The sequence below is a fragment of the Sebastes umbrosus genome, chromosome 12 (genome assembly GCF_015220745.1).
Source record: "Sebastes umbrosus isolate fSebUmb1 chromosome 12, fSebUmb1.pri, whole genome shotgun sequence".
NCBI lineage: Eukaryota > Metazoa > Chordata > Actinopteri > Perciformes > Sebastidae > Sebastes > Sebastes umbrosus.
Window position 1 is genome coordinate 18,391,747 of NC_051280.1, and position 26,008 is coordinate 18,417,754.

At 38.9% G+C, this 26,008-nt stretch overlaps 1 protein-coding gene across 2 annotated transcripts in view; it reads left to right on the forward strand.

Moving 5' to 3' along the window:
- tnr (tenascin R (restrictin, janusin)) overlaps positions 1 to 26,008 on the forward strand; it is a 200,185-nt gene that overhangs the window by 66,300 nt on the left and 107,877 nt on the right. For both annotated transcript variants that reach the window (XM_037788155.1, XM_037788154.1), the window contains one exon: positions 1,562 to 1,615. The gene's annotated coding sequence lies outside the window, so the exon portion shown is untranslated. The remainder of the gene's footprint in view (positions 1 to 1,561; positions 1,616 to 26,008) is intronic.

Here is a 26,008-nt window from a genome sequence, read left to right on the forward strand (position 1 = left end):
CGTTTTAAACCTATGGTTAATAAACACTTGAACTTGACCAAACACTGATTGTAAGTCTGAGTGCTGGAACAATATGGCTGCCTAATTAGGATGATGAAAGGAGCTCATAAAACGAGTGCCTTATGCAACAGGAAAGGTCATATCCTGTAAAGCTCAGACACACACACACACACACACACACACACACACCTGCATCCACTGACTCTATCAAGGCTCTTCATCAAGCGCTGGCTCATGTCTCAAGTGTAAAATGAGAGTCATTTCTAGTGTCCTTCAAAACCATTATAAATGCTAATGACCGCATGTTTGTGTACAGAACGTGCTTGCAGGGAACAGAACAGTATTGCTTCAGACTGATAGTGCGGCAACAAATCCTTTTGTTTTTGACACTTTAATACATTTAAAATGGATCATTATGTCGGTCAACATTTTATGATCAGTCGCAGTGAGTATGATTATTGGAATTGAACAGACGTCAGGACCACAGCTTTACAATGACTTCAATTTAAATACACAGCTTCATAACGCTTCATTAGAAGATGGATTTGAGTCACAAGTATCTACTATCTATGATTGTCAACTATTGAATTGATTGCTAACTATTTTGATTAATCGTTTTTTTAAGAAAGAAAATTAAAAATTCTGATTCCAGCTTCTTAAATGTGATTATTTTCTGGTTTCTTTACTCCTCTATGACAGTAAACTGAATATCTTTGAGTTGTGGACAAAACAAGACATTTGAGGACGTCATCTTGGGCTTTAGGAAACACTGATTGATATTTTTCACCATTTTCTGACATTTAATAGACCAAACAACTAATCGATTAATCCAGAAAATAATCAACCTATTAATCGACAATGAAAATAATCGTTAGTTGCAGCCCTACAATTAATTAATTGTTCCTGCTGCTATATGTTGAATTCTAGGGATGTTAATAATTAACCATTAACCGGCAATAAGAATTTTAAAATAAGTTAAACGGTTAAAAGAAATATTCAAAATTAAATAAAAAGCTTGTTTATTTTGTGCATGCACAAATGATGGATTTAACCTGTTTGTGCATCGGCTTATCGTTGCAGCTGGGTGGCTTGTTAGGCACTAAAACAACAGCACCGCTGCATGCAAAACACTAATCTTGTCGGTTGACGGTTAATAATCGGTTAATGAGGGTCGGTTATCGGTCAGGAAAAAAAAAAATCCAAATTAGCATCCTTATTGAATACTGTAGCTTCCATCATCTTTGCCATGAGATACTGCTTAATATGTTATTGTGTATATTTGTTTGGATTGTGCGGATGGGGTTTAGTCAGAGCAATTATAGGATAAATTGTAGCACAGAGAGATGATACGCAGTTTTTGTATCTGGTGTTTTTTTTTTTTTTTTTTAATATGTAATGTCTTGTCTTTGTGTATTTTTGTCTCTCCAAACCAAATGACATTTTTTGGAAAATGAAGTGTGATTTGATTATTTAGTATCCCTGTTCTCTCCAGGTTATCTTAAAACAACAACAACAAAACAGCGTTTAAAACATCCACAACATCTCTCCTTTATGTTGACAGCTGCAGCCCAGAAGACCAACACTGAAAGGATCAACCCCGCTTGGAGCTCTCAAGGTGAGTTGCATTTTCAGATGCATGCTGCAGCATATCTTTGTGCATGTACGTATGTGTGTGTGTGTGTGTGTTTGTGCATAATGTTCAGTCCTGTCCTAAATATAAAATGCACTCTCCCTCTCTTTATGTATGAGCGCGTTTGCAAGTCAAAGTGTGCAAAAATGTATTCACACACGGCAACGAAAGGCAACTCAGCATGACACCTGTAAATACTAAAGGACATGAAAAGAAAATCATTCTCTTTGCTTTTCAATGCACATAGTAATGATCCTTTGATTGAGGCTGCTGCATACATCTTTCTCTTGGTCTTCTGAACCCCCTCTACATCATCACAGCTTGGGTTTTCTGTGTGAAGCTCGGCTAGACATTTTTCCAGATAAGCCAAGGCCCATTTGCTGTCTGTCTGTTTCCCTGGATACCCCACTTTAGCCACATTAGCATTGGAGCTCATACCTTAGGGGGCTCTGCCAATCACTGTGCGCCACATATCTCAATGATCTAGAGACACTATTACTCTTCTTACAATAGGTTTACTGTGTAGCTGACTCCAATGAGGTAATGTATTAACTTCCCACTTCCGCAGCAGTATATCATCTGTACTTAGTTTGTGTGTCACCTTCCCATTCAGCATTGAGCAGGTCGCAAGGTTCAGTTCTTTTCAGCCAATGATTTCGGTACAGTATGTTCAATATCCTGACCTGCTTGCCAACCGCCTGTCAGTTTTTATCAGGCTGATGTTTTTCAGACCCAATAGTCATGATTAAACCCAAGGATAATACCTGACACACACCTCTTTGTCTGCCCCCTCAAACAGAAACTGCATTTACAGCCCTTTCTTTAGCTGCAGAGACGGCCCTGGGCAGACGAGCCCTCTCAGAGTTGTCAGGAATTAACAAAGTATAACGTGATGACTCCACACCGCATGATTTGCCTTGCAGCATAGTCTCTGGCTCATTTGATTCAAGTGTGTCTGTTTGTGTCACTGCGCCGTCTAATGTAGAGCAATACACCGAGAGGGATAGGTTGATACTACTGTAGATGGGAAGGTATGATTGTTTGCAGCTGGATAGGGATTTAAAAGGGAGTTAGGTAGATAGATCAGAAGATATAGGATATATAGGTAAAGGAGATAAATAGACAGAGAAAATTCATCTCTATCTTAATAAAACCTCACCAGTTTTGTCTTATTCGACATTTCCTCTCAGCGTCGTCAAAATGAGTAATTATCCAACACATCAAACAATCCAATGAACCCACTTCATATTAATAATGATGAAAACAAGCGCCTGATTCACACTTGCAGGGTCTAACAAGGAAAGGGAGGTTACTCATTATTAGTGTTACTCAGTGATCTACATTAATTCAGACTAATTGCTCAGAAGAGGAGACGAGCAAGTCTGTAATCCATCCGTCTCCATTGATGGTGGCTTAACTGAGACTTGTCAGAGTAAAGTTTTAAAAGTGACAGAGTGCATGGAAACAAATTCACTGGGTTTATTATTGATCATCTTCTAAACGTAATTTGCTTTAATGTTTAAAACTAAATTAGTTTAAAGGACCAGTGTGTAACATTTAGGGGGATACTGGAATATAATATAAATGGAATATAATATTAATAACTGTTTTCTTTAGTGTATAATCACCTGATAATAGGAATCATTGTGATATTTAAAAAGTAAAAAAAAACAAAAAACGAAGCATTTGCATAGTGATCGGAAGTCAAATACCATGGCAACGGTCGAAGCTTCGTAGAATTCGGGTCAGGCCTATACATGGGAGATGCGAGAAGTTTTAGTTGGTTGCCATCTGCAACCTCACCGTTAGGAAGCGGCAGATTCTACACACTGATCCTTTTTAAAGAAGATCTGTAGAGCAGTGGTTTTAAAAGTGGGGTCCTTTTAGAGGATCCTTCAGGGGGTACCCAGCAAAAAGGGGATTCATTTATTTGCACTATAATTCCATCCATAAGTACCACAATGACAGAATCCGTGGTCCGTGGTCTAATTTATGTCAGTTGAGGAGTCCTTGACATGAAAAAGTTTGGGAACCACTGCTGTAGAGGATTTCAGGCTGCACTCAATGCTCATAGGCCTTTTAATAATAGTGGACCGAATGGTATGCCAGGAGCCAGACCAAGTAATTGTGCGATCACTTCTCTTGTGCTACGTATGGACAAAGTGTCACTTGGAGCAAGACTTGGAGTTTAACTATTATCTACACTTTAACTGTAGATAATAGTTAAAGTAATGTAACCTTTATTATTGAGTGGATTGTTAGTGAAACACTTCAAGTCTGACTTGCTTCCTGTTAGAGACTACAATGCAGTACTGAGCTTTTATTGTGAAGGGAAAGCGGAAGTGTAATGTGTATATGTGATGCTACTGTGACTAGCAGCATGGAGTCTGGAGATGGGAATAAGTGAAGACGCCAGCATGTTCAAGCCTGCGTCTCATCGTGTTTTTATTTCACATAATAAATAAGTATAGGCGCACATAAAAGACCGCACACTAAAAGTAATAAAAAGCCCTTTGTTTTCTTCACGAGAGGCACAACATGACCTTTCTCCATCATTGATATACATTTTTCAATTAATTTCCATGTGTTATAAATACATTTATTCATTTATTTGAGCCTTGCATGCAAATATCACTGTTGTATTAAACTCTGCTTTGACCCTGACGGTGGAGAAGCACTTAGTTTGGAACTCGCAGTGATAGGCAGAAGGGAGGAAGGAGGCGGCGCTGCATGTTTGCCTCTCTAATTAGTTCTCAGAGGAACCCGGCCATTGATTGTTGCAAATGCACATTGATTTTTAGCAGGGCTCTACACTATTTGACGGTTGTGCTAAATGCCACAAGACGAATGATGTCTGTGTGTCGCTGATGTCTGTGACATCAGTTTGTCTTTTTGTGTTTAATGTGTGTGTGTGTGTGTGTGCCCATGGTAGTGCGTTTCTGCATATTTATGTGTGCATGTGTTAAATGAAAATGGGTCCGTGTAGCTGACGAATAGGAAAGTTGCTGCATTCGTTTTGGCCCGCGCAGCCTAATCGAGAAACATCGATCTGGCCGGGGGAAACAGTGTGCTTACTTGCACATCGAGATAGCCGAAGGCTATTGGCAAAATGTTTGTTCTCATTGGATAAAATCACAAGACTTCCCTCCCTGTGGTCTAAACAGATCACTATGTCAGAAGGTCAGAAAGAGTGCCACAATTAATCAGCTTGTGTCCTTCAATATTTTTGGTAACAAAATGTTAGGTGATGCCACAGTTCAATACAGAGCTGATTTATTCGTGAATTAATTATGCTTACATTGCATATGTTGAGATGAGGATATTTCAAATGCAAAAGTATGCAAAGTACAATTTGCTTATTTGGCTCAACATAAAGACCCAGTGGAATAAATTTTCTGAAAAAAAGGAGTAAAATTGAAAGTATAATCACAAAGTGCTTTCCTAGTCTTAACACAAATGTTACTGTGAAAAAAAGTGCAGCACTTCTCTAAAGCAGATCGTTCAGCCACACCCTATATTACTTAACTTTAAAGGGATGGTTTGGGTGTTTTGAAGTGGGGTTGTATGAGGTTCTTATCCATAGTCAGTGTATTATCTACAGTAGATGACGGTCGGTATGCCCCCAGTTTGGAGAAGCAGACAGGATTACCGACACAGGAGCAAAGCAATACAGTGCTGTGGACGGGGCCGGCAGCAAAACATATTTTAGCCACCTAAAAGAGATGCCCACCTAAAAAAATCAATATCAGTTTAAAGGTACTGTTTGTAACACGTATAAATCGTTGCAGGTCGGTGTCCCATGCGCACTTGTGTGTGTCAACTGTCAACTGAGTCTGGCTGCATAGATAAGTTTCAAAATATTCAAATTATAGTGATCATACACGGATATACATTTTTTTTTTTAGGTGGGCCTTTTTTTTAGGAGCTAAAATATGTTTTGCTGCTGTGCCCAACCACAGCAGTACATTGCTTTGATCCCGTGTCGGTCCCTCTGAGGGCTCCATCTGAGTGTGTTGTACTGTAAGCCAGCCTGGCTATATCCAGGATATTGGTTCCAGTCCCTTGATTTTCCACATTAAGTTTGTGATGTGACAGGTATTTCCACTGAGGTTCACCGCAGGCTTAACGCTCACCAACTACTGTAACTGGCTACTCAGTTTTTGCCCCCTGATCTCACAGCACATGTTAGCCAACACTAAAACTGTGTGGTTACAACTCAAAGGTGTCAATCTTGGTCATTTGATACACCCAGCCAGTTGTATTGGTGCTAAAAATGTACCAATTCCCAGAGGACAAACTGGTTCTTTGCTGGTTACGTATACGCATAATAGGGATGGGAATCATGATACGATATTATCACGATATTTAAGTCACAATAAGATCTTATTGCGATTTTAAACATTTTGCAATATGCTGACTATTGCGATAATATTGCGATAATATTGCGATATATTGCAATTCATTACCTTTTTAACTGCCAATTATGCTTTTTTAACATCTGTTTTATCTAATAAGATACAGTTTTCACTCTGTTCACCTCAGAGTTTTCATTCACATATCTTAAGGTCAGAGGTCAAGGGACCCCTTTGAAAATGGGCATGCCAGTTTTTCCTCGCCAAAATTTTGCGTAACTTTGGACCGTTATGAAGCGTTCTTCCCGACAAGCTAACATGACATGGTTGCAATGGATTCCTTAGGTTTAGTTTAATATGATACCTGAATCTTTACTCTAGCTTTAAGACTGAGCCCGCTACAACCTCTGAAAGACAGATTAGCAGCCGTCTGATTGTTAAGAGGTTAATAGTGTATATAATAGAAGATCGATACTTGACCTCTGTGTATCACTACAATATTGCCACTCTCAAAATATCGTGATACTATGCTGTATCCATTATTCCCTACTCCTAAGTCTTCTAGTAAAAATATATATATGATTGGTAGTTAGAAACAGATGCTTCTGTGACAAAAACGATTGTGTCCCACATGTGAATGTGTTAACTTGTTGGCTTTACTGTGGCCTTAGGATTTGTTGTCTCAGCAAATGGCTTGCTTTAATGGGAATTTCCCTGTCATTGTTCCCAAACACTCGTTCCTGTGAGGAGTTTGAATAATGCAACACTCTGTCCTTAGCTTCCATTTGAATATATCTGTCTGGTCAGCAGAGAGAGAAAGTGACAAAGACAGAGCGGCTCAGTCAGAGACAGAGACCGAAGTACAGAAAGGCAAAGGGACAAAAAGTGAAAGGGAGGCAAGAAGAGAGAAAGAAGGTTAGTGAGAAAAGGGCCAGCAAAGAGAAAGAGGGACATATCAAGAGAAGGATGGATAGAAAGACTGATTGAGAGAGAGAGGGCCACACAGTGCAGCATCTATATTAGGCTTTCCAAGGATACCTAATGTGATTTGCTTGGGTAATGAGACAGGCAGCCATTTGTAATTTTCAGCGTTAGTTCACTTCTCGTCATGCTTTTTATGCACCGTGTACCTACATCCCCGCCCTGATTACCGAGAGATTGGAGACGTTTATTTTTAGTTGCCTGGAACGTACGTAGACAGGCGGTGATGAATGGGGACGGTCCTCCATTGTGGCAGCGACAACAGTCGCGGGATTGACTGTAGCGTTCGCAATAATGCTGTCACTACATCACACTGAGAAAAACAGAGCGTTGTTTGCTCAAAGTTTAGTTTATATTTGCTGAGTTTGCTCGTGATGAACTCTGTCGGCAAAAAGATTGGGTGAAAAACGCAAAAACAATGCAAATTGTTGTTGATTTCCAGGAGAAAGGGTTAGGTTTATACTTTACTAACCAGTTATTACCTATATTGTTATTATTACTATTATTATATATCATAATTGACAATTCAATAGAGCACATTTCAAACCATATTGTGCTGCTGGCTTTTCTGCCCTTAGTTTACTGGTAAAGGAAATGTGAAATTCCTCACGAGTAGCTGGCCAACATCCGTTTTAATCCATGTCGACATCCCATATAATTTTATCTTTGTATCCACTTTTGGTTGGTTAAAAATTCTCTCAGATCCCGTGTTGTCTCTGGAGATTATAAATGTGTCACCAAAAGTAAACGCACATCATACACAGATGGCTAGAATTATACTGTACAGGATGTACAGCAGCATTGGCACTCGCCTGTCTTAGCCGTTTCCCTCAGTTTTGAAAAATAGATAAAGACATAACTCAAAAAGTGTTTCTCAGTTGAGCAGTCTGAGGAGCACAGAATATGATTTAAGCTTCCTTCTGGAGGGCGGAACAACAATGCAGCTCCAGCAGAATCACTTAAACTATAAATCTAGTTAAAAGTGGAGACCTTACGGTAACTCCCATGCCGCGCTCTACTTTTACTTTCCATTGTACCTCAGTTAAAGAGCTCGCTCATGTCCCTTTGAGAACAGGTACTGTATTTCATCCGCTCTAATTTCACAGCTACTTTCACACTCTTTAATTCCTCCTTCTCCGTTTCAAACTACCGACATAAAAATCTTTCTCTCTGTTAGATCCGTTGAAGTCTTTCTTTTTCTGGCTTTCATCCTCACTTTCTTCTCTGCCTTTCTTCTCTCTCGCTCACTTTTTTTCCTCTAAGAGGACAAAGTCGAATGGCCCAATAGCGTTTAATTGCTGTGGTTTTTATGTGGTCTGCTGAGAAGTAATAGCCACTCAGCACTTCTGTCTACAAGATAGATGCTGCCGATGCTTGTCTGGGAGTTGGTTGCGGCGTGGGAGCACACCCAGTGGCTCAAGGAAGTGCAGGTGAAGTAATAAAAGAAAATGGTTCGCTGTGGGGGGAAAAAAAAATCCCACAATGGATTTCATTTCCTTATTGGAAACAAGTCACATAGGGTCACACACACACACACACACACACACACACAAATACACATCGATGTAGCCGCATGGGCAAACACAGCAACACACTCACAAACAGGGGTCAGAGAGGAGAGCAACTTGTTAGCAGCAACCATTCGCTGTGACCAGTCCAGTAATGCAATCTGTTCTTGCTGCTGGACATACCGCCATATGGAAGCGGTCACGGGGTGACTCAGACCGGATCAAAAATGGAAACAGCAGGAAACCAAAAGCATTGCTTGGATCCCTCCTGTATTTGGCCCAGCTCTGGTGTCACAGATTGGAGACAAACCTATTATTTCTTAGGCCACATTAAAATAACATGTCCTTCTCTGCAGTGCCTCCGGGGTCAGGCTTTACAACAATACAACACAATTCTTAAAGTGGCAATCCATTAGATTTGAGTCGTGGTCGATTTGGCGACAACCTGTTTATTGGTGCTAACAGCAAATGTGGTTTAATACTACAGGTCTCAGAATACTGGGGGGTAGCAAAATACACTATTGTCGTTTTAATAAAGAAGTCAGGAAATAATTGGCCTTTTTCCATCATTCTGTGAGCAACTGTGATCTGATGTAATGCTGCTCACGGCATGAGTCTGCGAAGAGCGAAAGTGAAAGTAGTTGGTAACCTCGCTGAGAAGTTGGAGATGTGCAGCCTGTCGCCTGCAGCTCTTCATCTAACAGCTCCATGTGTCTTCTCCTTCTTGTTACATTACTCCCTGCAATATTTCAAACTGATCCGCTGTCAAAAAAAATGACGAAAATGACCGTTGTTTTGTATTGTAGACTCATTTTTGATGAACAATAGTGATCAGAGTCAAGTTCAAGCTGCATTTCCTGTAACTACTTCATAATAAAAATTAACTACTGTTATTTTTTTTCCAGTTAAATGCTTTTAAAGTGAAGCAGCAGCAGTAGGAAATGTTTGGTTTGCATTAACAGTAACCTAATACTGCATTTCTTTCCGGGAATGTCGCCACAGTTTGTAATAATGCAAATCTATAAATATTGCAAAACTTTCATCAGCGGTGTTTCTTACATTTACACTTAATTAATGTTACACAAAATGAATATTTTTGTTGGGCTATGTACTGAAAATTACTTTTCATTGAGGAGGTAGTTGTTTAGCAGCTGAAAAGGCTTTTGAAGCAGTTATATATATAAAAAAAAGTGAAAGAAGGTTATATTAAAGTTCATAAATTATATGACTGAATTTGTGCACATTTAAAGAGAGTGTAATGAAATCCTGAATGACAGCTCAGTTATTCTTTTTTAATGAAGATGTCTTTGTTTACCCGGCACAAAAGGGGAATAAATAACAGCAAAAACTAAATATACCAAAACATTGGTAACGGCCCAGAATATAGCAATCTGTGCATCCCTATTTGCAGGTGCTGTGCAGGCCAGCAGCACATGACTTTAACACAACTTTAGCTGCACTACATACAGAAAACATCATCCACATCCTGGCTGGAAATTAAGTATGGATCACAGTAAGTTATGTGATTACCTTGGAACTGAACCATGTCAGAAGTTCACTGAAGAGTTTAATTGCTATCCATGCGATTGGATTTTGTTAGTCTCACCACATGATAGAAATTCAAAATCTTAAGTCCATGAAAAAGCAATTACTTGCTTTACTGCTTAACTGTTAAGAGGCTCTCATTATCTAGTTAAAACCATTCACAATTTTAATTCAAAGGACGCTTTAATTTGCTTTATTTACTGCCACTGTGTGCAGTTTATTCCTCCTCTATGGGTAAGAGGCACTGGGAGACAGGCTCGACCCTTTTGACATTTGTGACAAAAATGCAATACTCAAATAGTCTGTGTCAACATTTCTGGTTCTGTTTGTCCCCATTTTCTATTTGCAGCTGCTCAGATAATATGATATTTGAAAGTTTGATGAGACCACTTAATTAATAACTACTTGAAACTGTTAACTGTGACAGCTCCTTATACATAGTCAATGTTTGTTATGCAAAATGTGAAGTTTGGTGGCATGTACAAGGAAGTTATCCCAAACACAAAATTAACTTTTTGTCGGTAACATCCACACCCTGACTGTTGAGGTCTAAAGAATTAAGGTTAGCCATTTAATTATTGTCTCTAATTAAGATGCCCAGTAGGACATCAATGCATCACCAGTCACCGCTGTCATCATCATTTGTTAGGTACAAGACAACTCATTACACTTCACAAGTTTTCAAACTTTCTCTTTAACCAAAGCTATTGTTAATCCATCCTCAATCAAAGTCTCATTGTTTACTGATGACGGAGCTCGAGTTTTACTTTTAAAGTTCACAGAGCCAAGTTAATTACTTTACTTAAAGTAAACTCTAAGTGACTGGTGATCATTTTAGAGAGGTTTACTTTAAAGGCCATGTTATTGGTTTGTGTAATTATGTTACACCCGCTGTTTTGTGGATATTGACAGATTTTGTCTTTATTTTATATTATAACACTACTTAAATTTGAGACTTTACTGCAGGCGTAAGGAATTAAATTAAATGAATCACAGTAATAACATAAATACTGTAGTTTAATCTGTATGCATCACTCTTGCTTAGCTTATTACAGCCAAACCCAGATTGGCTTTACATAAATAGCACGCTACAGTGAATGACTACAGTAATATATATTCCAACATCCAGGGAGCAAGTCGAGGTGGTTTCGGATTTTAAGAACGGGTTGAGCAGTGTACATTATTAACAGCCGCTTCAGGACAACTAGAACAAAACCTGGTTAATCAGAAAGATGACCCTGTTACTGAATGTTTCAATTGTTTCATTCAATACTCCTGACTTAAATGTTAACTGTGAACTCTTTGGCTGTGCTTCATCCACACATTTCTTGTTATTTACTCAGTTTTCAATGCAAGAGACAACTTTCTTTTGTTTCATTTCATTCACTTAAGTCGGCTTTCAGCTTACAGCTATGCTGCATTCGGACTGACTTTAGCACAGTGGTCTCCATGGTCTGAAAAGTGAAGCCAATGCAGAAGTGCCTTAAACTTGCATTCTCTCTAATATCCAGCAGGGGGCGACTCCTCTGGTTGCAAAAATAAGTCTGATTGTATAGAAGTCTATGAGAAAATTATCCCACTTCTCACTTGATTTATTACCTCAGTAAACATTGTAAACATGAGTTTATTTATTCAATCACTAGTTTCAAGTCTTCTTCAATACAGCATGATGTTCATTTAGTAAATTATGGTCCCATTTAGAGTCAAATAGACCATAAAGCAGGGTATGCTATAAGGTGTGGCACCTTGTGATTGACAAGGCGCTACCACGGCGTTGTCCGGTCTGGGAGTTCTACGTGTTTTCATCTTACAACTTTAACCCTTTCACAGTGTTTTTTTCAGTTCATGAAAGTTAATTATAACCTTTTTGGTTGCCCAAAAAATGTCTTATTCAGCGTTTGGTTGTACTTAGCTCCACCCTCTTGTGTCACTTCTGGTTGCAAATAACCAAGATGGCGACGGCCAAAATGCCGAACTTATACTATATATAAGAAGTTGACATAGTCCACTTCTTATATATAGTATAAGATTTAACCCTGCATGAAAAACACGGCCTCCTCATTCATTTCAACAAGGCAAAGTGATGTCATCCTCCAAGGCGCTGTAGTGGCAAATCAAATAAAAGCAAATGCACATTACCAGTAGATTGTATTGTAACGAGAACACAACATGAGCTGTTCACCTTGCAATTGTCATGATGAAAGATAAAATAATTGCTGCCATGGTTACTTTGTAGAGTTGTAAATTTCTGTCTCGGACGATTATAAACCGCTGTCTAGTGTTTTGGCGTTTTTTAACTCATGGATCTGTCACTCAAACTGGACTTCCTGGATTTTATTTCATGTCTCACCGGTACCCGAAATAACATGCTCCCACCAACACAGCCGCCTTGCTGTTTTCAATCTGAGCCTCCACTTACTGTCTTCCAGCCCCTGACACTGTGTGAATGTCCACCCCCACTACTGTACTTTTGCCATCATTACCAGCATCAAGAATCTGTGGGTTATTATTTTTTCTGACTAAGGAGTGCTTCCTTTATGGGACATTAACCCTGAATTTTATCCACACCATGGTCTGATGAATGTTTAGTCAATAAAACCTTGTATTCTGAACCTCCTGTTTGAAAAATGCACCCAAATTCAAGACGTATTTCCATAAATAATGGGGCTTAATGAAACCAGGTTGTTCAGACAGTACTGTGGCTATGGTCAAGGGAAACATTCAGGCATCCAAAGCCCTCAGCTGGGGCTACTTAGCTACTTAGTCTAGGTTACCGTAATGATTTGGGCAAGAGGCAGCCATTTGTCCTAGTTGAGCTGGCAGTGCGGTAGCTATCCTACATGGAAAACAGCCCCTGGTGAAAATGACTTTCCATTACTTGTGACCCCATCTGTAAATGACGTTCCCTGCTGATAGGATAACTCGCTGCCTTACATACCAACCGGACCATTTTTTGTTGCAATATAATGGAAGCGTATAGTGTAGAAATACCTCCCTAAAAATAGAATAATGTATTCGTCTTTTTTCCCTAGATGATGGATGATATTCGGGGAAGCCGTGTGCTACCACAGCCTCCGTCTCAGGAACCTCACATGTAAAACAATGTCAACTCACAGTGGTGCTCTTGTCATATTTGTCCTTTTTTTTGGTGTGTATTTTTGTATTCTTAGTGTATTTCTGTGCAGTCAGCATCTTGGAAGATATATCGATCATATCATTAGAATGCAATGAATGGGAGAGCATGTTAAAATTGATTGCTGTGTGGACGCTTCTGAAAGAGACTTGTTTCATTGCGTAACTCACAAATCAATAGTCTCACAATAACAAATTATCTTGCATCAAGTTATGTGCTCATGGCTATCTGTCATGGCGTCTCAATGTGCGTGTGTGTATGTGTGTGTGCACATGAGTATATGTGTGCTTGTTCATTTAGCAGAGAGCACTGAGGCAGAATTTAGTGTCATAACAAAGCAAAAGAATCAATGCAGAAGCACTCTTGATCTCTGTTCTCTGTATAACAAACATCACTGAAGCAAGATGACAGCACAGAAATAGGCAACTCGGGAGGATGAGCGAGGAACGAGAGATAAAAAATAACAAAAGACAAAAGAGAAACAAGTCCACATTTTTCATCTTTTTTTGTTAGAGGATATTATTTTGGTATTTTGAATCTGAGTTCATTGCTAAATCATTAGGTCAATTTCCTGCATGAGATGTCCTTCTAAGTGGGCCAGCCTACATGACATCACATCCTGAGGAGAGAAACATCTCATGATAGTTAAATGAGTCACACTTCATGGGTTGTGTCATTAAGTGTATTAGTTCAAGACTAGTTTACACATCGACATTGGTCTGTGAAATCTTATTATTAAAGGAGCAGTGTGTAAGATTTGACGACATCTAGTGGTGTGGTTGCAGATTGCTCACTCCTCCCTTTCCAAGACCGCAGTAACGTGAGCCGCCAAGTGTAAAACTATGTAACGCCGTTGGCCTCGCTCAGAGGACACTACTTTATGAGCAACAGAAGTCAGATGGCGGCTGGCGGTACAACGCTTTTGCCTTCTGCGGCTCGAGTTATCGCAGTTTCACAAGCATGTAGGAGAACGACAGTGGCCTTCAGGTTACGTAAAAATATGAAAGTCTCTCTCTAGAGCCAGTGTTTGGTTTGTCCGTTCTGGGCTACTGTAGAAACATGTCGGAGCAACATTGCGGACTCTGTGAAGAGGACCCTCTCCCTATGTCGATATGAAGGGCTCATTCTAAGCTAATAAAACTATTCTTAATTTCAGGTGATCATATCCAATGAAAACATAGTTATTAATATTATATTCCATTTCTGCCAATAGATCCCTGAAATGTAACACACTGTTCCTTTAATTGTACTTACACATATGTTGCTGCTACTATATGACAAAACATTTTGCCAAAGTAAAATGTTAACATTTTTAAGAAGATGCTATTTGTGCACAACAAAATATGCACCAACACCACTACATTCCCTATATATACAAAGCATATACTGTAATAGTACCATAACCTATACATACTGGAGACTGGAGAGAGCACACACCCTTTTCTGACTGAAAATATTAATTTATATTCCAGCAGATGATTTTTAAACGACTGAAAAGGTTTCCGGGAATCAATGAAACATGCAAAGTTGATTCGCCGGTTTTGCTTGAATAACTGAGGTAATAGAAAAACTTTTATCAAAGCCCCCCTCTTACTTTCGAAAGGTAGTTTTGCTCATCGGCAAGCAGAGCCATCTCCTGAGATTACTGGAAAGTCTGTTATTCAAAAGAAAAATGATGTAGTTCATATGCAGCACTCACACTGTTGAACACACATCTTTCTGCCTTACAATCTATTTAGGGATTGGCGTTATAATAGTTTTAAGCCATGTTGCAGGACCTATTCCACAGTCAAAACAAGCTGCAACACGCTCTGGCAATAGAGTTGTGCTTTGTGCTACAAGTGCTGCTTTTGACCTCTTCAGTCAAGTTGAACATAAACGGCTCTGAACTTAAAGCCAAAATTATTTCCAAAAATGAATGAGGAATTCAACATGAAGGACTTTTTACAAGGACTTTACCATCAAATTCTTCACTGTGTATTCTGAGCCTGAAATGCAATCAATGAGATTTAATGTATTTGAAGGATTTTAGGGCCCAAGACTACTGCATCTAACAATTATTTTCATTATTGATTAATCTGGTGACTATTTTCTTGATCAATTAATCATTTTGTCTATAAAATGTCAGAAAATAATGAAAAATGTCTAAGGTGACGTCTTCAGATGCGTTCTTTTGTCTGACCCAGTCCAAAACCCAAACTAGTTAACTATCATCAACTATCAACTATCAAAGAAAAGCATCAAATTATCACATTTGAGAAGCTGCAACCAGCAAACATTTTGGCATTTCTGCTTAAAGAATGACACAAACGATTATCAAAATTGTTGCCAATTATTTTTTTTGTCATTAGGCGTATAGGCTCAAGCCTTAGAACCAATTGATTACTCATTCAATCCACTCTCCTTTCCAAACAGGCATCCCAACGTGATGCTATAATGTGTTTGCTGGGTTGATTTAAATTCCATCTTCATACATACATTGTTTGGCATGTGAATGGTTTCTAGCATTGTCAAAAGATTTAGTAATTTCTTGGGTTTATACGTTAAATTTCTATTTTACAAATGTGTATTTCTGGATGCACGAGTCTAATAACTACAGAAACTAAAAAAAACAAAAATGTAATTCCAGCCTTCTTTGTCTATGTTCAGACTACAGGCTAATGTGATTTGACATCCTTTCTTTCAGTCCCACTGTGATAATTAGATAGGCATGCATATGTACTTATCTGATCTCCTTCCAAACCAAAACAAGATGGAAAATGTTGTATCCATTTGTCTGTCTGTCAAATCAGGCAACATCAGCGCTGGAGACTGATAAATGCAGCCTTGTTTCATGATTGAGTCACACCTGACTGACCACAAATTGAATTTCAGCCCCCATATAAATGTGGGGTAAATTGGATTTACATAATCTGGTTTTGTTGTTCTGCAGTGAAGATTTGATCAAATCTGATATCAATGTGGACAACCCCAAAAAAATCTGTTACAGGCTTCCAATCTAGTATTTTACACTTCCTCCACATCATCCAGAGTAAATGTGGCATTTTTAAACCAGTCACAGCGGTAGCAGTCATTCATTTCAGCCTTAATTTCCATTTTAAAAATCTAGTCTATTTAAATGTGATCATTAAACTAAGAATGATTACCACTTAAACATTATTGCAAAATGATTTTCTCAATATTACAACACTGCACTGCTATTAGAGCCACACTTGCATTTTCTAATTTTGCTGCATTTGGAATATGATTAACCTTCCTGGGACCTAATTCTCTAATTTCATGCCAGTATTGTTGTGGGTTTTACATTTGTACCTGCTCAACATGCAGGGTGCATCCGTGGTTAAGCCTGCATTTACATAGCACATTTGAAAAGGTTTAAATGCCTTCCCTAGCCTTTTTTTGTTTTCTTCTTTTCTTTGCACCAAAAGGAATCTTTTCTCTGCAATTTGTTACAAGGAGCCTCTAATTCTGTGTTTTTTCCTTCTTTCTGACTGATTTAAAGAGGACCTATTGTGCTTATTTTTAGGTGCATACTTGTATACTTGTATTTTAGGTTTGTAACATGTTTACATGCTTTAATGTTCAAAAAATGCTTTACTTTTCTTATACCGACTGTACTGCAGCATCTCATTTCATCTTCTGTCAAAAACGTTCCGTTTGAGCTACTGCACCCCCCTTCCCGAAAAGCCCAGTCTGCTCTGATTGGTCAACTGAACCAAACTCTTTGGACTCTGCTCCAGCTCCGCTCTAACTAGCTGTGTTTGAGGGCGTGCCAAACTAGCCATTAGGCAAATAATAATTCCCTCAGATCACATCACAATTGCAATATCAGTTAAAATAATCACAATTCGATTTTTTTTTAGGGTTTGAAATTAATCAAATTATTATTATTGGCTGATAATAAAATCACATTAGGGATGCTCATTTTGAAAAAATGTCTTAACCGATAACCGACCCCCGTTAACCGATTATTAACCGTTAACCTACAAGATTTGTGCCTCGTACCAGCTGCAGGAGCACAACAGATATTCGTTAATGGGAGTCCCCAGTTCACCGTTAACTTGGCAGCCAAGGTGGCTAAAAGTCTCCACCGCACATTTAGTTTAGTTTAGCAGGTTATCAGCTGTGTGTCGGCCCGGTGTAACGATACTTTGTCTGCCCGGCATAACTTTAACGAGTGGCCAACAAACAGTGTGTATTTGTGCTACGTTAGCAGCTCTAGCATTGCCGGAGGCTTCGTGCTCGCCGCCACACACGTAGTCTGCGTAACTTTAGCGAGTTTCCAACAGACCGTGTGTGTGTTGACGGTGAATGTGAGGTTGTTGATGGCGTTATAGCTGTGAACGTAGGTGTAGCAGACAGTGTGTACAGTTTATTTGTCGCTGAATAAATGCTACAAAACTACAACTACGCTCCGCTCAAGCGAGCTAGAAACCGGAGCCGACTTCCTGTATCCTGCAACTCCGGCCCTGCCTCTAAAGGTGGGCTGTTAAGGTGGACCAGCTTTTCTCCTTATAGTGACGAGCCGCTCCTCTTAGCCGCCTAGCTTTTTAGTTAATTATTAACATTTCTTTTAACCGTTTTAACCGATAGCGTTAATAGGTTAAAATGCTTAATGTTGGTTAACGGTTAAACGGTTAATTATGGACATTCTTAAATCACATTGCTTCATAATATCTTTATTTAACAAAGGCTCCAACTGTCAGATTGAAGAGTTCTCTGAAGCTATTTAGTGTAAGCCCAGTTGGCTTTTTTTCCCCTCAGATCTAAAGAAATGCACAGGCTTGTTTTATCCCTCAGGTCTGTAACGCTTATCATGTTCCCACTGGAGTGAGATTCAATAGAAATTGATTGAGTGGTGCTCTCCGCATCTCTCTCACGCTCCCTTCACAATCTCAGTCATCCTCTAGGATATCCGCGGCCAGACCTGCAGCCCTAACCTCTCTGTGCTGCTTTGACCAGGCTGATGAGAGAGTGTGTGTGCACAAGAGAGATAGATGTAGAGAGAGAGTCTGAAGGAGTGGTGGAGGGCAGTGAGGATTTTGTGTGTAATGTGCAGTATATGAGGGTGACTGGACAAGACAGTGTGTGTTACTCTGCTAGTGCAGCCAAAAGAGAGCAAAGGAACACTCCTTGTTTCTTTTGCTGCAAACAGTGGGAACGGTTCCAACCAAAAAGACACAAAACCCTTTGTACCATGCTTTTTATACTATTTTAAAAAGGTGGGAGTGTGTATATGTACATGACATACATTTTAATATAAGACATGCTTTTTAAGAAATTCTTTGTTTGTTCTGTTGTCATTATTTCTGTGGTAGTTTGTCGGTCAGTTAGTTAAGTTTCCAACCATATGTAGCGCAAGTTTGAACAAAATTTCCATAAAGAAAATGTGAATTAATGCGTGTTTCCATCCACTACTATTATGTGAATATTAGGAGCTTGACGCATCGAGATAAACAGCCGGTGGCGCTATTTCTCCAGTCGGGTGCCATTAAACTATTGCAGAAGAACATGGCGGAACAAGATGATGTAATTAAGAGTGCCAGTCAAATCTCAAACAATGGAAAACGTGATTTGATTTAATTTGAGGAATCTTATAGTGTCTTCATAGCTCCACACAGATCTGATTTTTGTCTGCCGCCATTTTTCATCTATCCAGTGTAGCTTGAAGCTTGAGAGACGTTTAAGTCCCTTGTGTCATCCACGTCATGATTTATTCCTTAAGCCTGTTTCCATTGCACCCAGTCACATTTTGTTTTTATTGATAAACCAACTTTGTTTTTTGTTTTTTAAGGTTATTTTTTTAGGGCTTTTATTGCCTTTATTAGTGAAGCTGGAAAGTGACAGGTAAGAGGAGAGAGAGACAGGATGACACACAGCAAAGGGCCGCGGGTCGGGATTGAACCTGGGCCGGTGCCAAGGACTCATCCTACATGGGCCGGCTGAGCTAGAGGTCGCCCCAATAAACCAAGTTTTCCACTGCAGTCAAGCGCAAAAACGTTTTCAAATTTTTTGTATTTCTACTCAGATTTTGTAATGTGCAAATTGAAAATGCATATAAAAAAGGCGGATGGAAACTAGGGCTGAGTATTGTTTAAAAAATGATGATGCCAGTAGCCTTAAAGTGATGCTGCATGTGAATGGAAACTGTGTGTGTCCCACTGGCTAGCTAATTGCTGCCGCGCTCGTACAGCGCTCGTACAGCACTCATATAGCGCTCATACAGCGCTCATACAACGGTTACCGCTGATAACGCCGACCCACGGTGGTGGGACCACGTTGTCGCGGAAGCGTAATACCCACCCTCTGGTTCCCCCCCAGGTTAAAACCGTTAGCTCCGTCAGCACTTTTGTCGGTGTTGGCACAATTCCCACTGTTCGTACCGTTAGCTGCTAGCTGCCGGCTCAGACATCTCTGTTTGCAGGCAGGCAATTCTGGCTGTATGGGTTGTAGCTGCTGCAGTTCCTAATGGAAACACACTTACACTAGCCTATTATAATGAGCTTTTTTTGACAACATCATGTCACCACAGTGTAATCACACAAGTAATGTTTCATTACTACTTAACCACTCACTGTATGTTGCGACAATTGGGGAGAAAGTGATTGATTGACACAATGTAACACTGTCAGGCTACAGTCTACATGTAGTCATGATGATATTTCTGTATCCTCGGCAACCACAGTCATTTATTTGGTTGACAGAAGTGATCAAGCTTTCGAAAGTGCTCCTGTGGAGCTCATCTAGAGCATTTGTTCTAAATTTGATTGGCGCTGTTAATAATGAGATATTCTATTCAACACAAATTTTGATTTTAACATTTTATTACGTTAATGTGTTCCACTGATAATCAAAATGACAAAGCATATTTATTAGATGCAGGAAATGTCAAGTGAGAAGAAGAACTCTTCTCAATGAAAGGCATCGTCACATGTAAGTTATCACATTTCACAGGGTAACCATTACCCAACATGCAACACTCAATAGTTTGCTGATGGTCATACCAACAAGAAAACAACATTGTTGATTAATTAAAGGGAGATTATAACAATGTATTTTTTACAACCTCTTTTACTTCGGCGAGGGGTGAAGCTTTGATATGTAGCACATTATTTCATCTGTTAATTCTTCTGTACACCCCGTTGATTGATTGATCATTCAAAGCAGCAGGAGAAACACAGCAAGCAGCTTTAATTTAGAGTTTTCTTTCTAAACCTATTAGGGCTGAGAATTCAAGAACTATTAAATGTCACATACTTCATGTCAAGTCCTACATTTTTTTTGACGTTGTGGCAGTGAAATGGTAAATGTGGCTTTTCATCCAAAGTATATACCTGCACAAAAGGTACCCGAGTTGGTGTGGCAGTTTAAATAACTGGTGTATTGACCTCTGTCTGTCTCTCAGTGATATAAAAGCACTTTAAAGAGCAGCAGGGACTTACGAGCCTGGGAAGAAACGAAAAGAGAGACAAAAAAGAAAAGTCAGTGTTCTCACTGTGGTCAGTCTTTTCCCTGCTGCTAAATGTCTTGGTCTCTTGAACAGGACACTGAGATAATCTTCATCTTTAATGGAAGGTTTTGTTCCTATTTGTGGTGGAGGTCAGTGTGAATATTCAGCATTAAGTGACTATACGTGTACAAGGGTTTTTCCATACACATGCTGGCTTGGCTTGGCTTGACTTGGTTTGACTCGGCACGTCAGCCCAGCACGGCAGGGATTTGCATCTCCCAAACCAACAGGGCTACCCGCTTGACGGTGTGTGTGTGTAATGGTCAAAGGAGCGGCTGTAAAACGGTGGATAAACACATTTAATTTCCTATAAACTTCACATTAAAAGTCCCCTGTTATTTGTGCTGCTTGTTCTCTTCCTCTCTGCAGTATTAGAAGACTTGTTTTTATTAAGAATAGCCGTTAACAAAGCATCACTAATTCAGAAATAAACATTTCATGTCCTATAAATTCTTCAAGATAAATGTCCCGCCGTTTGTTTTGTTATTTAATTTTTTTTATTATGAAGCAACAAAATCAGGAAATGTTGGGTTTTCATCAGCAGAAATTTAACACAACTCCTTTATAAGTGAAATCAAAACAGTAAAATAAAGCAGATATCTGAAAGTACAAAAAAGGATGCAGGAGAGAATCTAAACTTCAAACCACAGAGATTCAGTTAGAAGCTACAAAAGTACTGAGAGTTGAACACACCTCACAACCTGCTTGCAACCATAGACTCTATATATAGATGGATTGTATGACAGCTCCCCAAGAGTGAAGCCAAAACATCTTGATGTCCCCCTGGTGGCTGGCTGCAGTATAGGTCATAAAGTCCCGCCTCCTCCATGTTAACGGATGGAAATGGGCCGAACTAAAAAGTCAAAGTACACGTCAAATACATTTTTCCCAAAGATGGTTTCTGTCATTTTAGGTAGTTCTCGTCACGCTGATGTAAGTTCAAGTGTTTATTTTTCTGATAAGATTGGTTTTAATTAGTTATTTGATGCAATAGAAAGGGGTTGAGACGTCATGATTGGCAGCTGTGAGTCTCTCTCGCTGAGGCCATGCTCGGCTCGTGATTGGCGCGGTGTGGGCGGGACCTTTATACTGCGGCTCCGGACCCCCCTGATCACTACTGCACAGACTTTGGATTTTTATTTTGCTGGCACTCTCCAACAGTCTGATTGGTCAAAGATATTTTTCCTACAGTGCTGACGAGCCTCAGTACGAGTAACTAATGGTTCCTATAATGTATCCGCATACCCGTAAGCATGACGTATGTTGGCTTGAGTATTGTTGCAGTATTGACATTTTAAACACAACTCACACTGAGGGATTCATATGAAGAATGTATTACATAATTTAGGAAGAGTGACATTAATTTATTACCTTGTGTAATGACTTATTTAATATGATACACTAATTAAATGAAATCTCAATTTGTTTATTGTTAAACTATTCCATTTAAATTATGGAAGTTGGATTAATATGGATATGTCATTACCTCAGTGCCTGCCTGCTTTATTTTATTGATCTCCGATCCAAGGCTTTTACTTAGTAACCTGCGATGCTAAAAGAGTGATATATGGGCTTTTAAGTTGTTCTTTTATTTGACATGCTGATTCATCACATAGCCTATGGATCCACTATCAACCACTCATTTACTTGTTCTATTCTCTAGTTGACTTCCTATCAGGCTGCCTGCCACCTTGTCTCTGTCTCTCTGCCTGTCTCTCCTCCTGTCTGTCTCTGTGGGATCGATGACTGTCATAATTACCAGTCGGACATGAAGGCCAAGTGATTCAGGAGACCTGCGGTCTGCCGTGTGTCCGCCTGTGGTTTTATGTGCTTTTCTGTGTCTACTGTGTGTGTGCAAATGTACAGTAGCATCCTTATTATATAAATTTAGTTAAACAATACCCAATATGTAAAAGGGGAGTAAGAAAATATCTATACACATGAGTATCGCAATATTATGTATTGTGATACTGTATCGATTCTCCAAAACACTGTATCGACTTTTAATTAACCTCTTAAAAATCCGACGGCCCAAAGTCGGGTCTGGCCGCTATTCGATCTTTCGGAGGATGGAGTGGGCTCAGTTTTAAAGTTAGTGAAGATACTGGCATCATATGAAACTAAAAAATGTAAGGAATCCATTGGTACCCACCACGTCATGCCAGCTCGTCGGGAAGGAGGCTAAGTAACGCTCCAAACTTGGGCTCAAATTTGGCAAGGAAAAACTTGCATGGCCATTTTCAAAGGGGTCCCTTGACCTCTGACCTCAAGAGAAGTGAATGCAAATGGGTTCTATGGGTATCCTCGAGTCTCCCCTTTACAGACATGCTACTACTTTAATACTTTATGATAATCACATGCGGTATTGGGCAAAAACTAGGGCTGCACGATATAAGGAAAATATGTGATATGCGATAACAATGTTCAAAATCACGATAACAATATTACTTGCGATAAATAAACAGATATTAAAGTGTACTCAGTTCTGCCTTTTTCAGTGTACTGCTAAGAAACAACAACTTGCTTGTTGAATAAAAAAAGTGGAAGGAAATTATTTCAGACATTCATTTATTGAACAAATTGAACATTGAACTGAACACAAAGGGCACCAATAAAAAAAAATTTAAAAAAAATTACTTTTTAAAGTGTGTTTTTGAAGTGTTCTTTATACAATGACTGTTTTCCTGAAATTAAATTTAAAAAGAGCAATATTTTGCTTAGCTTACAATATTGCAATATACTATATCACAATATATTGAATCGTTACCCCTGTATCATGATACGTATCGTATCGCCAGATTCTTGCAAATACACAGCCCTAATACGTAAACATTCCTACAGCAACATTTAGCATACTGACCTAATCAAACTTCAGGAACATATATAAGGTAAACTCTAGAAAGCATTTGCATACACAGATTTGCACACACACACACACACACACACACACATTTGATTGGATCACATTCAAGTACGATTTGTGTGAGAATAAATTAGACACAGAGCATCAAACAATTTCATGTAATCATGTTGATTGCACAACATTAACGTATTCACTTATTCTCCCATTCAAATCCTAAGAGCCCAAACCTGCACAACCTCATAGTTTATATTTATTATTTAACAGCCAGTTATTGTATTACAATTATTGCAGACATAATTGTCATTTTGAAGATTTTAGAAATACAGAATATTACTATTTAATTATATAACTTACTCTGTTAATTAAGAAACTATCAATCACTGTCACCTCCTGAGCTGAATCACATAGATCTTGATCAATTTAATCATTAGATGACGGTGTAAACACTCACCTCACTCATTAAATATGGGGCCCTCGCTGTGTGATGTAGCACCTCTGCTCCCTGTCCCTGAAGCTTAATGTAAATATTTGATTAACATGTTTCAAACGAGATGTCTGTTAAAGATTGCAGGAAACCTTGAACCTGCACAAAACAGAAAACGAATGAGTCATACTGTAGTTTAAATAGTCCTGCCACTCCTTTTTACTCAACATGGTCAACTTAAAACTACAAGTTTTTCCTTAGACCCCAAAAGTTTTAATTCACACGTTAAGCTACAGCAGTAACCCTTTTGTAAGTTTAGTTAACTCCGAATTCCATTTCCTGCTCTGCAAAGATAACAGATGTCTCATTTTCGGCCGTCCTCGTTCCCATAAATGAGCTCATTGCACTAACAGTGTCACTAACAGCGTCGTCTTCATTATTTTTACTGACACACTGGAGCGATTTCTAAATTAACCCCGGCATTTGAAACACATCTACGTAAATTCAACTATTGACTAATTACCTCGAAAGACAAAGAAAAATAATAATAATTTGTTTGTCCCTTTGCCCTCGTCAGTGTTGGCACGAGTTATGAGTATTGTTTTCCTAAATTGAACCCGTCTTAATCTTGCAAATAATTATGCATGGAATAATTTAAAGCGTGACACATTCTCAGTAGTGAAGTTAGTTCAGTGAAAGGACATCACATTTGTACACAAATCAACAAATGACTTTGCTTTTATCACGTCGGTTTCTGTTGTCATCAAAATGAAAAGGTCAGCGAAAGTTTTTAATTAGTGCATGATGATTAAAAAAAACTTCTTAGAGCTTCTTCACCTTTAATGTCCATAAGTAGGTTTCAGGTTATTTTGGGTCATTGTATGTAAAAAAATCTTATGGATTTTTTTTTTTTTTTAATGATTCTTTAAGGAAAAATAATGCTTTTATTGAGCAAAATATTTAATATTAAACCAAATATGTCTTTTTTTAAGACTGCTATTGTAAATGCGGATAAATGAATATTTACATTTAAGATAACTACTTGATCATGGATAATCTTTCTTCAAGGTTATAATTTTTTTTGCAAATATTCCTTATAACGGTAATCTGGATCAAAATGGATTGAAGAAGTTTTGTCTCCACTCTCTTTTTTTTCAAGTTTCCCCGTTGCCCTTTAGCATCCTGTGCTGTGAAACGCAAAATAATATAAAAAACATTTTCCTCTCAAAAGCTCCAGCAGCCGCCATGGGACAAGCCCTGTTTGATGACACAGTAAACGACTTTTATTTTTCTTGAGGAAAAAGATGGTCCAAAACCCATTTTTCACTGGTGTAAAGGGGGCAAAGGCAGGTCTTGGTGTGGCAGGTGATGAATGGTTAGTGGGAGGGAATCCATCTGCTGCATCAACACAACGGAAATGGGATGGTCCACTGATAAAAAATTGCACACTTAGGGACCAGCCTAATTCACACACAAGACCCAAACTCACTGTGGAGTACAATAGAGTATGTGTGTGTGAGAAAGAGAGAGAGAGAAAGAGAGGATGTCTTTCAATCTGTGTCTCTGTCTCTCAATTTGTTTTTTCCTCTCTTTCTTTCTCTCTCTCTCTCTCTCTCTCTCTCTCTCTCACACACTAAAATTCACTCGTGGCTGTGGGCCATCTGGACTAAATACCAACTATCTATCATCTGATATATTTCATACTTTCTCAATTCAATAAGCCAGTATGATTTATGTAGTGGCTCGGGCAGCCTTGGTATAGAATAATGTTGAGGTTAAGGGATATAGACAATAATATACATTAAGGTCTTTGTGTTTTTAGATTTAAGTGCACTAGAAAATACGAAAAAAAAATACTATTCTCCAGACAGTTTGACACCACTCAATGTTTTCACTGAATCTGCTTGAAGTTTTGGAGATTCAATCACATTATTTAAGTTACCTGCTTATTGTTACTTTGGGTGTTTGAGCTCCACTGTGCGGAATGATGAATGTGCAGAGTTTTGACACTAGAAGGCCGTTTCTCTGCGCTCACCCTAAATCTGAGTTTCTGAGTACGATG